Source organism: Stegostoma tigrinum, chromosome 16, assembly GCF_030684315.1.
Source record: "Stegostoma tigrinum isolate sSteTig4 chromosome 16, sSteTig4.hap1, whole genome shotgun sequence".
Classification (NCBI taxonomy): domain Eukaryota; kingdom Metazoa; phylum Chordata; class Chondrichthyes; order Orectolobiformes; family Stegostomatidae; genus Stegostoma; species Stegostoma tigrinum.
In genome coordinates, this window is record NC_081369.1 from 21,889,681 (window position 1) to 21,902,612 (window position 12,932).

Sequence of the window (12,932 nt, forward strand, 5' to 3'; positions counted from 1 at the left end):
TCAGAGAAGCCTGCAAAACTGGGGAAGGAACCATCGCTTTGAAGTGCAGGTGTAGTGGTGAAAGCAAATACCGCAGGCAAAATGATTGCCTCGCAGAGGGCACCCAATGCTTTTGGAGATCTAGCCACAAACAGTATTCTTGCTCTGCAAAATCATCTTTTCAAAATAAATTAAACAGATCACTTCCGCATGGAAGGAGAACCTAGCACGTTGAACAAAAACAACCGAAAGATGTTGGAAGAGATACTTTTTCCTCAGTGTTGTTGAAATCCTTAACCTGATGAAGATATTCACTGCGCAGGACCAGGATTTTTGGTCAGCCACTTTAAAAGTTACCAACTTTAATATTTTTTCTTGATTCAGACTTGATGATTACCTGCTTCCTACTGTAAAGTGGCTTTACACAGTGTACCTTTGATCAATGTGAATCAAGATCCATTCTTTCACAGATATTAACCATTCAGCTCAAGTTTGGTTAGCACTTATGTACAATGGTAATGTTATTAGAGAGCCTATTTATGTCTTAAGGAATCAGACCAAACCCCTGTTAAAATGGCAGCTCTACATAAAATTGGGTCTTCTATAGTTTAAACAAGGCACTCCGAATTGGCAAAATGATGAATTCAGCCAAATGATGATTATAACCCTTTGGTCAAAACTAGCTTACACACATGATGCTTATATTTCAGTTTGTGACAACATACACCAGCTTTCCAGGAAAGAGACTTTTCCTAAAGAACATCAGATGGTGCCTTTCCTCATTTAAGGCAGATTATTTTTGTGTGTTTCCAGCAGGTCTCTGTCCATCCAATTGCATAGAATTGATTACAATTCAGCCAGCCAACTGTTACGTTTGGGAATATTATTTCTCTGCAATGATTGAATGGTCTTTGTCAGCTCAATCAGACTTGGTGGGTTGTTCAGATTCTCCTGCGTACTGTCATTAAAGACCCCCATGATAGAGGTAAGCCAAGGCTCCATTGAACACCAAGGTGTTGAAATTTCATGCTGCATTGTCAGGTTTTCTTCCTATGAGGAACAAAGTGAGCTTGTCTTCATATTCCAGCAGGTACTAAAAGACTCCACTGACTTTCTGCAGAACAGTGAGTTTGCAGATTTCTGAGTTAACATGCCTCCCTGAACTACTATTCCAAAACTCAAATCCTTGCTCAATCAAAAAACTTCAGATTCTAAGATCCTGCTGTAATTTTCTACATTGCAACAGTTGCTGGCATTAAGAGTAAATTACCAGAAAAGAGGCCATTTAGTTCATCATACTAGTGACACTACAGAGAGTCATGAATATGGCTCAGTCCATCACGCAAGCCGGTTTTCCATCCATCGATTCCATCAATGCTTCCTGTTGCCTTGGGAAAGCAAATAACATAATCAAAGAACCCTCCCACCCTCATTATACTCTCTTTCACTCTCTTCCATTGGGCAGAAGATATAAAAGTCTGAATAGACACACACAGATTCAAGAACAGCTTCTCCCTGCTGTTACCAGACTTGAACAGACCTTTCAAATGTTAACTCTGATCTCTCTCGTTCTCTCTGTGCCTTCTCTGCAGCTGTAACACTGTGTACTGCACTCTGTTCTGCTACTTTGTATAGTATGAACTGTCTGTACAGCACACAAAACTACACTTTTCACTGTGTCTCGGTACATATGACAACAATAAATGAAATGAAATGAAATCAAAGAACTGGCCAATTGCTCTACTTCCCTGATCATTCCTCAGAGCCGAAGATTTGTTTTTCTTGTTTATATGCAATTCCCTTCTTATTTAAGATAACCAAGTGTGGAGCTGGATGAACACAGCAGGCCAAGCAGCATCTCAGGAGCACAAAAGCTGATGTTTCGGGCCTAGACTCTTTATTATCCCTTCTACTTTTGTAATCCATTCCCATGGAGCCATAAAATAATATTAATTCATTGCAGAAAAAAGGTTTCTCTTCTTTTCCTGTCAGACTCTGATTTCAAAAGATTTTGGCAGGAACCTGTAAAGGTAACTAGAGCCTCTGTTTAGAAAGCTACTTAAAAGTCAGTAATGAGACTGTGATCAGCTCACTGAAGAGTCAGCTCCTGATTTACTTTCTGCACTGAACTTAACTCACTACCAGAACCACAACAGTGGAAGGGAAGTGGTGACACCAAGGAGACAGTTCTGGAATGGCAGGAAAGGACCCACAATGAAGAGTGAACTCTTACGGAGGGTCCTCATTCACTGGCAACCAACTGTATTCACTAACCTGCGTTAGGTTTCTTTCCTCTGCATTCACAAAAAGGCCAGAGTATTTTACAGGGCACCAGGTCTGGAGAGGAGATTGCATTTGTACAGCAATTTTAATAATAAAGGATCCCAAAGCACTTTCAGCTAAAACTTGATATGAAACTAAATAAAGCGATCTTACGACTGGTAATTAATTGCTTTATTACTATTTATTCATAGTGTATCACTGGTAAGGCCAGCATTACTTGTCCAGCCCTAATTGAGAACTTGAGAGGCGAGTTGCCTTTTTGAAATGCTGCAGTCTGATGAAGACACACTCACGATGCTGTCAGGCAAGGAGGTTGGCACGTGAGAAGAGGAACAGTCCATTCTGCCCATTGGGTATGCTTCACCATTTAATTAGAACATGGCTGATCATTCACCTCAACACCACTTTCCCGCACATCTCCATGTCCCTTGATGTCTTCAATCTCCAGAGATCTATGGATTTCTGTCTTGGACATACTCAATGATTGACTTTCCACAACTTCCTGAAGTAGAGAATTACAAAGATTCACCAGCATCAGTGTTGTCAAGTAGCCAATGGCCTCAGCCATAAGGCCCAACCATAAAATTGGCAAAACAGTTTCTGCAAGCAAGGTCTGATGGAATGCAAAGAGGCCAAAGTTACCACAGGTCAAAAGCCAACAAAGATCTACCCAGATCTGTCTTGCATATTGAACAGATGTGGTTGATATTAGCAATGGGAGAATCCTTGTGACCTGAAACACATTAAAACGTACTCAGTCAGAACAATAGGGAGACATTCTATGTTGGTGTATTCCCAGTTTCAGCCAGACCCCTTGGCACCATGGAGTAATCACATCTTGGAAAGGGGACAGTTACAACTAGGATAACCTGGCCCAACATTATTTGGCGCTGTGCCCCCTGCCCTATGACCCCTTTGATGGAAGAGAATATTCCAGAAGGGTTGAGAAAGGCGGGTGGGGGAGTATGAAGGGACACTAGTGGCCATTACTTCAGCTAGGGTTTGACCAGTGAAGAATTTGTGTGAGACTCCACCTTCATACTTCCTTGACAGATGCATGAATACACATGGAATAGAAAGATGTGGACCATGGAGAGGCAAAAGGTTTTTCAGCTTAGAAAAGCATCATGTGTTGGTGCAGTCTGGTGGGCCGAAGGGTCTGTCCCTGTGCTGTATTGTTCTTTGTAATAAGATGACCCTGAGAGCCTTCCCAATGTAACTCAGTAAACTGAGTCCAGCAGCCTGAGAAGTTCACCAGAACAGGTAGTATCTGTGTTTTTCAGGAACTCAACCTAATTTTGGGAAAGTTAACATACCTTGTTTTGTAAGAGTTATTTCTTTAACTTGTCAGTGTTTTAATAAAATGTCCTTTGTTTGTCTCATGCAGTGGTGGCGTGGTAGCTCAGTGGTTAGCACTGCAGCCTCACAGCACCAGGGACCCGGGCTCAATTCCAGCCTCAGGCAACTGTCTGTGCAGAGTTTGCATGTTCTCCCTGTGTCTGCTTGGGTTTCCTCCGGGTGCTCTGGTTTCCTCCCACAGTCCAAAGATGTGCAGGCTAGGTGGATTGGCCATGTTAAATTGCCTGTGGTGTTCAGAGGTGTGCGGGTTACAGGGGGATGGGTCTGGGTGGGATGCTCCAAGAGGCAGTGTGGACTTGTTGGGCTGAAGGGCCTATTTTCCCACTGTAGGTAATCTAATCAGTAAGGGCACCTGGGAAAACCTGATATTTTATCAGCAATAAACTGGTCAATGTATCTGTATAGATTATTTCAAAGGCAACACTCAGATTGAAGACATTTATCCTCACATCATTCTCAAATGGCCTACCTCTAATCTTGAGCTGACATACTCTGGGCCTCGACTGAACAGCCAGTAAAACATTTTCTGAAGAAGGATCTAGACCTGAAACATCAGACTTCCTGCTCCTCTGATGCTGCTTGACCTGCTGTGTTCATCCAGCTCTACACCTTGTTGTCTTACTATCTATACCCATTCTGTCACACCCTGTAAGAATTATCAGAGTTTCAATGAGATAACCCCTCATTCTTCAAAGCCCTGAGAAGAGTGGATCTGCAATCCCCAATCCCTCCTCATAAGGCAATCCCACCTTCCCAGGGAATAGTTTGATGAACATCCCTCTATGGAAAATGTATTGCTTCTTAGGCAAGAGGACCTAAAATCCAGGACAGTCTCACCAAGACGCTACAAAATTGCAGCAAAATACCTTGATTCCTGTACACCAAATCATCTTCCGACAAGGACAACCAGCCATGTACCTTCCTAATTGCATCTGCATGCTAGTTTTAGTGACTTATGAACAAAAACCAATCACGCTTAGAAAGCCAAAGTCCCATTTCTCATCATTTAAGAATTATTCTGTGTTTTTGTTTATATTTCTGCCAAAGTGAAAAATGTCACATTTTACATTATTTTCCATCTGCTGTGTTCTAGCCCATTTACTTGTTCAAGTGTTCTTGAAGTCTTCTCAATACTCCTCACAACTCACATTCCAACAGATTTCATGATATAATCAATTTTTAAAATATTATGATTGGTGTATGCATCCATAGATTTATACAGGCTGTGAGCAGTTCTAGACCAAGCGCTGGCTCTTGTGGTACCCCACTAGTAACCGCATGTGACATGGACATTAGCGATGTCAAATGCAGTCACTTAAAAGTCATCACTGGAATGCAGCTCTTGTTGATGCTTGGATCAGGGCCTGAAACCAAATGAGATCCTAGTGTAATGCAACTGAGCAACAGTGAGCAGCTTCATAATGAGTTAATGTTGCTTGTTGGCAGTCTTGATGATGTGTCCCATCACTCCACTGATGACAAACAGTTGACTGCTAAGGGTTAGCCAGACTGGATTTATTGTGTTTTATTTTTGTGGATAGGAATTACCTGGTCAATTTTGCATTTTGTCTGGGGACATATTCAGTGTTCCAGCTGGGGCAGAAGTTCTAGAGCACCAGTCTTCAGTGTTACAGCATGAATGTTATTGGACCCCACAGCCTTTGATCATAAGATCTTAAGAAGCTGCATCAAGAGTAGTACATTTGACCCATGAACATTGCTCTCCATTGACCTAATTGTAGCCTTATCTTCAATTTCCTGCAATCATCCTTGTAACCCTGGATCCCTTGCAGAAGAATTTCCTCTTAATCTTCAGCTTAAGTAGAAGACCCCTACCTTTAAACAATGCCATCTAGTTTGTTCAGGAGAAACCTCCTCTCAGCATTTACTCGGTAACTCCCAACCCCACTCCCACGCCCAGAAACTTGCATGATTCAATACGATCATCTCTCATTCTTCTTGAGCTTAGGCCTAAACCTGCTGAAACTTTCTTCTTAAAAGAAACCCTTTCTCCCAGGAACAAAAACAGAAGTTGTTGGAAGCTCAGCAGGTCTGGCAGCAATTGCGAAGAAAAAAAAAGAGTTAACATTTCAGCTGTGGTCACCCCTTCTCTGGACTGTTCCTCCTTTTTCATAGGAGTCAGCCTAGTGAGTGTTCTCCTAATGCAAATCTTGTCCCTTATTACCACCAGTTGAAGAGGAATGGAAAGCTTTCCTGCTTTTGGTTCCTTCATTTTGTTCCAAAGGAGATGTTTAAACATTGAAATGAACGTTCTAATCCAATGTGTTTACTTAACTCTTTACACGCAATTTTCAAAAGTTTAGCTAAACAGGTTTTATTCGGTCCAGGTAAAAGTCTATCATTTCAAAATTGACAGTAAATGTTTACCAAATGTCTGAAACTCAATAAGTACACTTGAAATGCACACACAAAATTAGAGGTTAAAAGTAGGTGAATTTGGCTAAATGTGAAATTATGAAAAATAAAAGTCAGTTCACGCGTTATAGCCAGTAGTCCAGTCTGGCTGTAAATTTTGCAGACCTTTGGTTCTCAGCCAACACTTCAAGATGTGGCTGCAATGTTCTTTTCTGGAGTTATCGCTATAGAAATTCAGGAACTTTTCCCATAGAATTCTCTCTTTGAGTGGATGTAGATAAATGGCAAGACTCAGCAAACTCAAAGCTTAGCTGTTAGAATGAAGGGAGATATAGAGAGGGAGCAACTTTTTCTTATTCCTGCTGTTACATCTCAGAATGCTAATAAATTTGTCAAACGTGGCTGCCTTTTCACAAAACCATGTTGACTCTAGCATTATTGAAGAATTGAATGTTCTTTTAGCCTCCTGTCAGTAACTGTTAAACTGTTGACCACATTTACAACAGGATTCCAAAGCTTAATGGTGACACTTTGGTTGTGAGGTCTCAATTCTGCCTGTAACATTCTGTTTCCAGTGTTTGGCATACAAGTATTTCAGTGTTGTAGCTTTACCTGGTTGACATTTCCTTTTGCATTATGCCTGGCGTTGCTTCTGGCATTCTCTTCCGTACTTCTCATTGAACCAGGGTCGATTCCTTGCTGGATGGTCGTGATAGAGGATGGATTTATTGGGATATCTGGTTACAGTTGTAGGTTGGTGGTAGATTGTAGTTGTGCTGCTGCTGACGGCTAATGGCACTTCATGGGAGTCTCTTTCTGACTTGCTAATTGTGTTTTTGGATCTGTCTCATTTGACACAGTGATTGTTGTTACAATTTTTGTAGATAACTTTTAAAAAGAAACTTAGACATCCTGAAAGGGCAACATGACAACACGAAAAGACAAGTTGAGAACGTTGCGTTGTGAAAATTGGGCTTTGAACCATTCGATTGTTTCCAAGGTAAAAGAGAATTCAAGATCTCAAGGATACCTAACAGCATTTCTGCCAAGATACCATAAGACCATAAGACACAGGAGTGCAAGTAAGGCCATTCGGCCTATCGAGTCCACTCCACCATTTAATCATGGCTGATGGGCATTTCAGCTCCACTTACCCGCACTCTCCCCATGGCCCTTAATTCCTTGCGAGATCAAGAATTTATCAATCTCTGCCCTGAAGATATTTAACGTCCCAGCCTCCACTGTGCTCTGTGGCAATGAATTCCATAGGCCACCACTCTCTGGCTGAAGAAATGTAAATACAATGCTGATCTGATTCATACTGCCATGGAAATGGGCTTTTGAGTACAAGGTTTTCTTAGCTGTCCCTGAAAACTTTCAGGTAATGTTATTCTACTGGGATCCAGGGAAAGGATAGCAGCTATAAATTGTGAGCTCCTGGGGTTCACCATGCAGGAACATTGTCTTCAGAATGAAAATATCGAATTCATGAGGATTAAGATGTAAGATTCTGTTAGTGTGGGCTAGAGGAAGAATCTCCTGAGAAACAGACTTGCAATAAGATTAGGGTTTCTGAGTTGAAAAGTTTCAAGGCTGAGATCAGGAAAGAACCAAAGTAAATCCCAGGAAACTAAAACTCACTTTGGACTGATTCTGGGACAATTCAACACCCACTCAAAAGATAATGTAGTGTGTTTCAGCAAAGTGTTTGTGGATGTGGAAGATGAAAAATGTCCTGTTTTGTGGGTTCTAGGTAGACCTTGCCTAGAATGATAATGTTTAGCCAATGATGCTTTTAGTCTTTAATTGTAAAAGCCTCAAATGTGAAATCACGTTGCACCTGCTTCCCAGTAAACCAATCATTCCCTTTTAATCTCTTGCAGTCAATCCACCTATGCTCACTACAAGGTAGATGTCAGAACATGTTTCATGATCCCTTTCATTTTAGCTTAAGCTCCAGGGCCCCAAAGCCCTTTTGCAACATTCAAGGCTCAGCTGAAAGATATGGGTCTTTAGAAAATTATTGCATCCACTGCAGGAGATGTGTGTTGTATGTGTAAATGTATCACAGGGATAGCTCAAAAGAGGAGTGAAGTCATGAAATGGTGAACCTCCAACAGATCTGAAAATAATATTTCAAAATAACAACTGTTTCCTGAATAACAAAATGTGAGGCTGGATGAACACAGCAGGCCAAGCAGCACCCCAGGAGCACAAAATCTGACGTTTCGGGCCTAGACCCTTCATCAGAGAGGGGGATGGGGAGAGGGAACTGGAATAAATAGGGAGAGAGGGGGAGGCGGACCGAAGATGGAGAGTAAAGAAGATAGGTGGAGAGAGTATAGGTGGGGAGGTAGGGAGGGGATAGGTCAGTCCAGGGAAGACGGACAGGTCAAGGAGGTGGGATGAGGTTAGTAGGTAGATGGGGGTGCGGCTTGGGGTGGGAGGAAGGGATGGGTGAGAGGAAGAACCGGTTAGGGAGGCAGAGACAGGTTGGACTGGTTTTGGGATGCAGTGGGTGGGGGGGAAGAGCTGGTCTGGTTGTGTGGTGCAGTGGGGGGAGGGGACAAACTGGGCTGGTTTAGGGATGCAGTAGGGGAAGGGGAGATTTTGAAACTGTTGAAGTCCACATTGATACCATATGGCTGCAGGGTTCCCAGGCGGAATATGAGTTGCTGTTCCTGCAACCTTCGGGTGGCATCATTGTGGCAGTGCAGGAGGCCCATGATGGACATGTCATCTAGAGAATGGGAGGGGGAGTGGAAATGGTTTGCGACTGGGAGGTGCAGTTGTTTGTTGCGAACTGAGCGGAGGTGTTCTGCAAAGTGGTCCCCAAGCTTCCGCTTGGTTTCCCCCACCCACTGCATCCCAAAACCAGTCCAACCTGTCTCTGCCTCCCTAACCGGTTCTTCCTCTCACCCATCCTTTCCTCCCACCCCAAGCCGCAACCCCATCTACCTACTAACCTCATCCCACCTCCTTGACCTGTCCGTCTTCCCTGGACTGACCTATCCCCTCCCTACCTCCCCACCTATACTCTCTCCACCTATCTTGTTTACTCTCCATCTTCGGTCCGCCTCCCCCTCTCTCCCTATTTATTCCAGTTCCCTCTCCCCATCCCCCTCTCTGATAAAGGGTCTAGGCCCAAAACGTCAGCTTTTGTGCTCCTAGGGTACTGCTTGGCCTGCTGTGTTCATCCAGCCTCACATTTTGTTATCTTGGAATTCTCCAGCATCTGCAGTTCCCATTATCACTGTTTCCTTAAATTGGTTTAATATTGTTATCGATTTTTAAAGAAAAAATGATAAAGGTTTATTGATTATCTAGCTCTTTGTTTAGGTAACTAAGTCATTGATTGGTGTTTCCTGAAATAGTTATAGAGAACAGTGCATTAATGCTTCAAAAATGATTTGTACAGTGTTTGCCTATTGCCCAGGAAATCCAGAAAATGGCTATTCAGTTAAATATTGCCACTCCTGCTAATGATAATGTAATTGATGTTTGAGTTCCTGCATATGGTATGCTAGAAATATCGAATAACTTAAAAATTAATACACAGTATTTTGATGTATATTTGTTTGAATAGTAAAAGTTGTTAATTATGTAACACATATTTGAATTCCCCAATTTCTCCTCAAAAATATGTTCCATTAGTCAAGCAGCTTGAACATCCTATTAAATCCGTATGCTAATTCAGAGAACACAGCACACAGGAACACTGCCCTGGGCAAAAATATCACAGTTAAGCTTGTTAATAAAATGTGAGGCTGGATGAACACAGCAGGCCCAGCAGCATCTCAGGAGCACAAAAGCTGACGTTTCCGGCCTAGACCCTTCATCAGAGAGGGGGATGGGGTGAGGGTTCTGGAATAAATAGGGAGAGAGGGGGATGGGGTGAGGGTTCTGGAATAAATAGGGAGAGAGGGGGAGGCGGACCGAAGATGGAGAGAAAAGAAGATAGGTGGAGAGAGTATAGGTGGGGAGGCAGGCAGGGGATAGGTCAGTCCAGGGAAGACAGACAGGTCAAGGAGGTGGGATGAGGTTAGTAGGTAGGAGATGGAGGTGCGGCTTGGGGTGGGAGGAAGGGATGGGTGAGAGGAAGAACAGGTTAGGGAGGCAGAGACAGGTTGGACTGGTTTTGGGATGCAGTGGGTGGAGGGGAAGAGCTGTGCTGGTTGTGTGGTGCAATGGGGGGAGGGGACGAACTGGGTTGGTTTTGGGATGCGGTGGGTAAAGGGGAGATTTTGAAGCTGGTGAAGTCCACATTGATACCATATGGCTGCAGGGTTCCCAAGCGGAATATGAGTTGCTGTTCCTGCAACCTTCGGGTGGCATCATTGTGGCACTGCAGGAGGCCCATGATGGACATGTCATCTAAAGTATGGGAGGGGGAGTGGAAATGGTTTGCGACTGGGAGGTGCAGTTGTTTATTGCGAACCGAGTGGAGGTGTTCTGCAAAGCGGTCCCCAAGCCTCCGCTTGGTTTCCGCAATGTAGAGGAAGCCACACCGGATACAGTGGATGCAGTATACCACATTGGCAGATGTGCAGGTGAACCTCTGCTTAATGTGCAAAGTCATCTAGGGGCCTGGGATAGGGGTGAGGGAGGAGGTGTGGGGGCAAGTGTAACATTTCTTGCGGTTGCAGGGGAAGGCGCCGGGTGTGGTGGGGTTGGAGGGCAGTGTGGAGTGAACAAGGGAGTCATGGCGAGAGTGGTCTCTCCGGAAAGCAGACAGGGGTGGGGATGGAAAAGTGTCCTGGGTGGTGGGGTCAGATTGTAGATGGCGAAAGTGTCGGAGGATGATGTGTTGTATCCAGAGGTTGGTGGGGTGGTGTGTGAGAACGAGGGGAATCCTCTTTGGGTGGTTGTGGCGGGGGCGGGGTGTGAGGGATGTGTTGCGGGAAATGCGGGAGACGCGGTCAAGGGCGTGCTCGACCACTGTGGGGGGAAAGTTGCGGTCCTTGAAGAACTTGGACATCTGGGATATGCGGGAGTGGAATGCCTCATCGTGGGAGCAGATGCGGTGGAGGCGGAGGAATTGGGAATAGGGGATGGAGTTTTTGCAGGAGGGTGGGTGGGAGGAGGTGTATTCTAGGTAGCTGTGGGAGTCGGTGGGCTTGAAATGGACATCAGTTACAAGCTGGTTGCCTGAGAGATCCAGGAAGGTGAGGGATGTACTGGAGATGGCCCAGGTGAACTGAAGGTTGGGGTGGTAGGTGTTGGTGAAGTGGATGAACTGTTGGAGCTCCTCTGGGGAGCAAGAGGCGGCGCCGATACAGTCATCGATGTAACGGAGGAAGAGGTGGGGTTTGGGGCCTGTGTAGGTGCGGAAGAGGGACTGTTCCACGTAACCTACAAAGAGACAGGCATAGCTGGGGCCCATGCGGGTGCCCATGGCCACCCCCTTAGTCTGTAGGAAGTGGGAGGAATCAAAAGAGAAGTTGTTGAGGGTGAGGACGAGTTTGGCTAGGCGGATGAGGGTGTCGGTGGAGGGGGACTGGTCGGGCCTGCGGGACAGGAAGAAGCGGAGGGCCTTGAGGCCATCTGCATGCGGAATGCGGTGTATTGGGTCTGGACGTCCATGGTGAAAATGAGGTGTTGGGGGCCAGGGAATTGGAAGTCCTGGAGGAGGTGGAGGGCATGGTGATGTCACGGACATAGGTGGGGAGTTCCTGGACCAAAGGGGATAAAATGGAGTCCAGATAGGTGGAGATGAGTTCGGTGGGGCAGGAGCAGGCTGATGAGTTTGGTGGGGCAGGAGCAGGCCTATACACCTGCATGAAGAAAATGGAAATTAAAGAAAATCTTTTGGTATTAATTTGTTACAACATTTAAGCCTCAAAGGTAACAGAAATTATATACAGGGCTTCTGCTTAATATTGAAATTGGCTTGGAAAGGTTTCGTAAAATTTGGTTAGATAATACCTCTTAGAGGGCTGACACTCGTGTTAAAGAGGAACTGATCATTTGCTATCTTATGTGACAGCAAAAGTTGCACTGTCATGGTTTTGAGGGCAGGAAATGGCCAAATATAAACATGTAGAGAGGACACTGATCGAAAAAGTCTAATAATTGTACCATATAATATTCGCACACAAACACAATTTGAAGAATCAATCGTTGATTTATTTTTTAAACTTAGTCAAAAACCATAGTTTGGAAAACGTTTTGTTTCAGTTCACAGATGTGCTAGATGAAGTTAAGTGTAGGAAACTGTTCCTCTGACTAAAATGGATGATTCAGAAATTATAAATTGCTCGGAAATAGTTAGGAATTCCTGGAAGTGCAGGGTCAAATTAAAACAAGTCAGCATGCTTTTAGGAAGGGGTGATCGTGCCTGACAAACCTGTTAGAATTCTTTGAAGAGGTAACAAGTATGTTAGACCAGGGAAACCCAGTAGATGTTATCTATCTAGACTTCCAAAAGGTCTTTGACACAGTGCCTCACGGGAGGCTGCTGAGCAAGGTGAGGGCCCATGGTGTTTGAGGTGAGCTACTGGCTTGGATTGAGGATTGGCTGTCTGACACAAGGCAGAGATTTGGGATAAAAGGCTCTTTCTCGGAATGGCAACCGGTGATGAGTGGTGTCCCGCAGGGTTCAGTGTTGGGGCCACAGTTGTTCACCTTATACATTAATGATCTGGATGAAGGGACTGAGGGCATTCTGGCGAAGTTTGCCGATGATACGAAGATAGGTGGACAGGCAGGTAGTACTGAGGAGGTGGGGAATCTGCAGAAAGATTTAGACAGTTCAGGAGAGTGGTCCAGGAAATGGCTGATGAAATTCAATGTGAGTAAATGTGAGGTTTTGCACTTTGGAAAAGAGAATACAGGCATGGACTATTTTCTAAACAGTGAGAAAATTCGCAAATCAGATGTGCAAAGGGATCTGGGGGTGTTGGTCGAGGATTCTCTGAAGGTTAACTTGCAGGTAG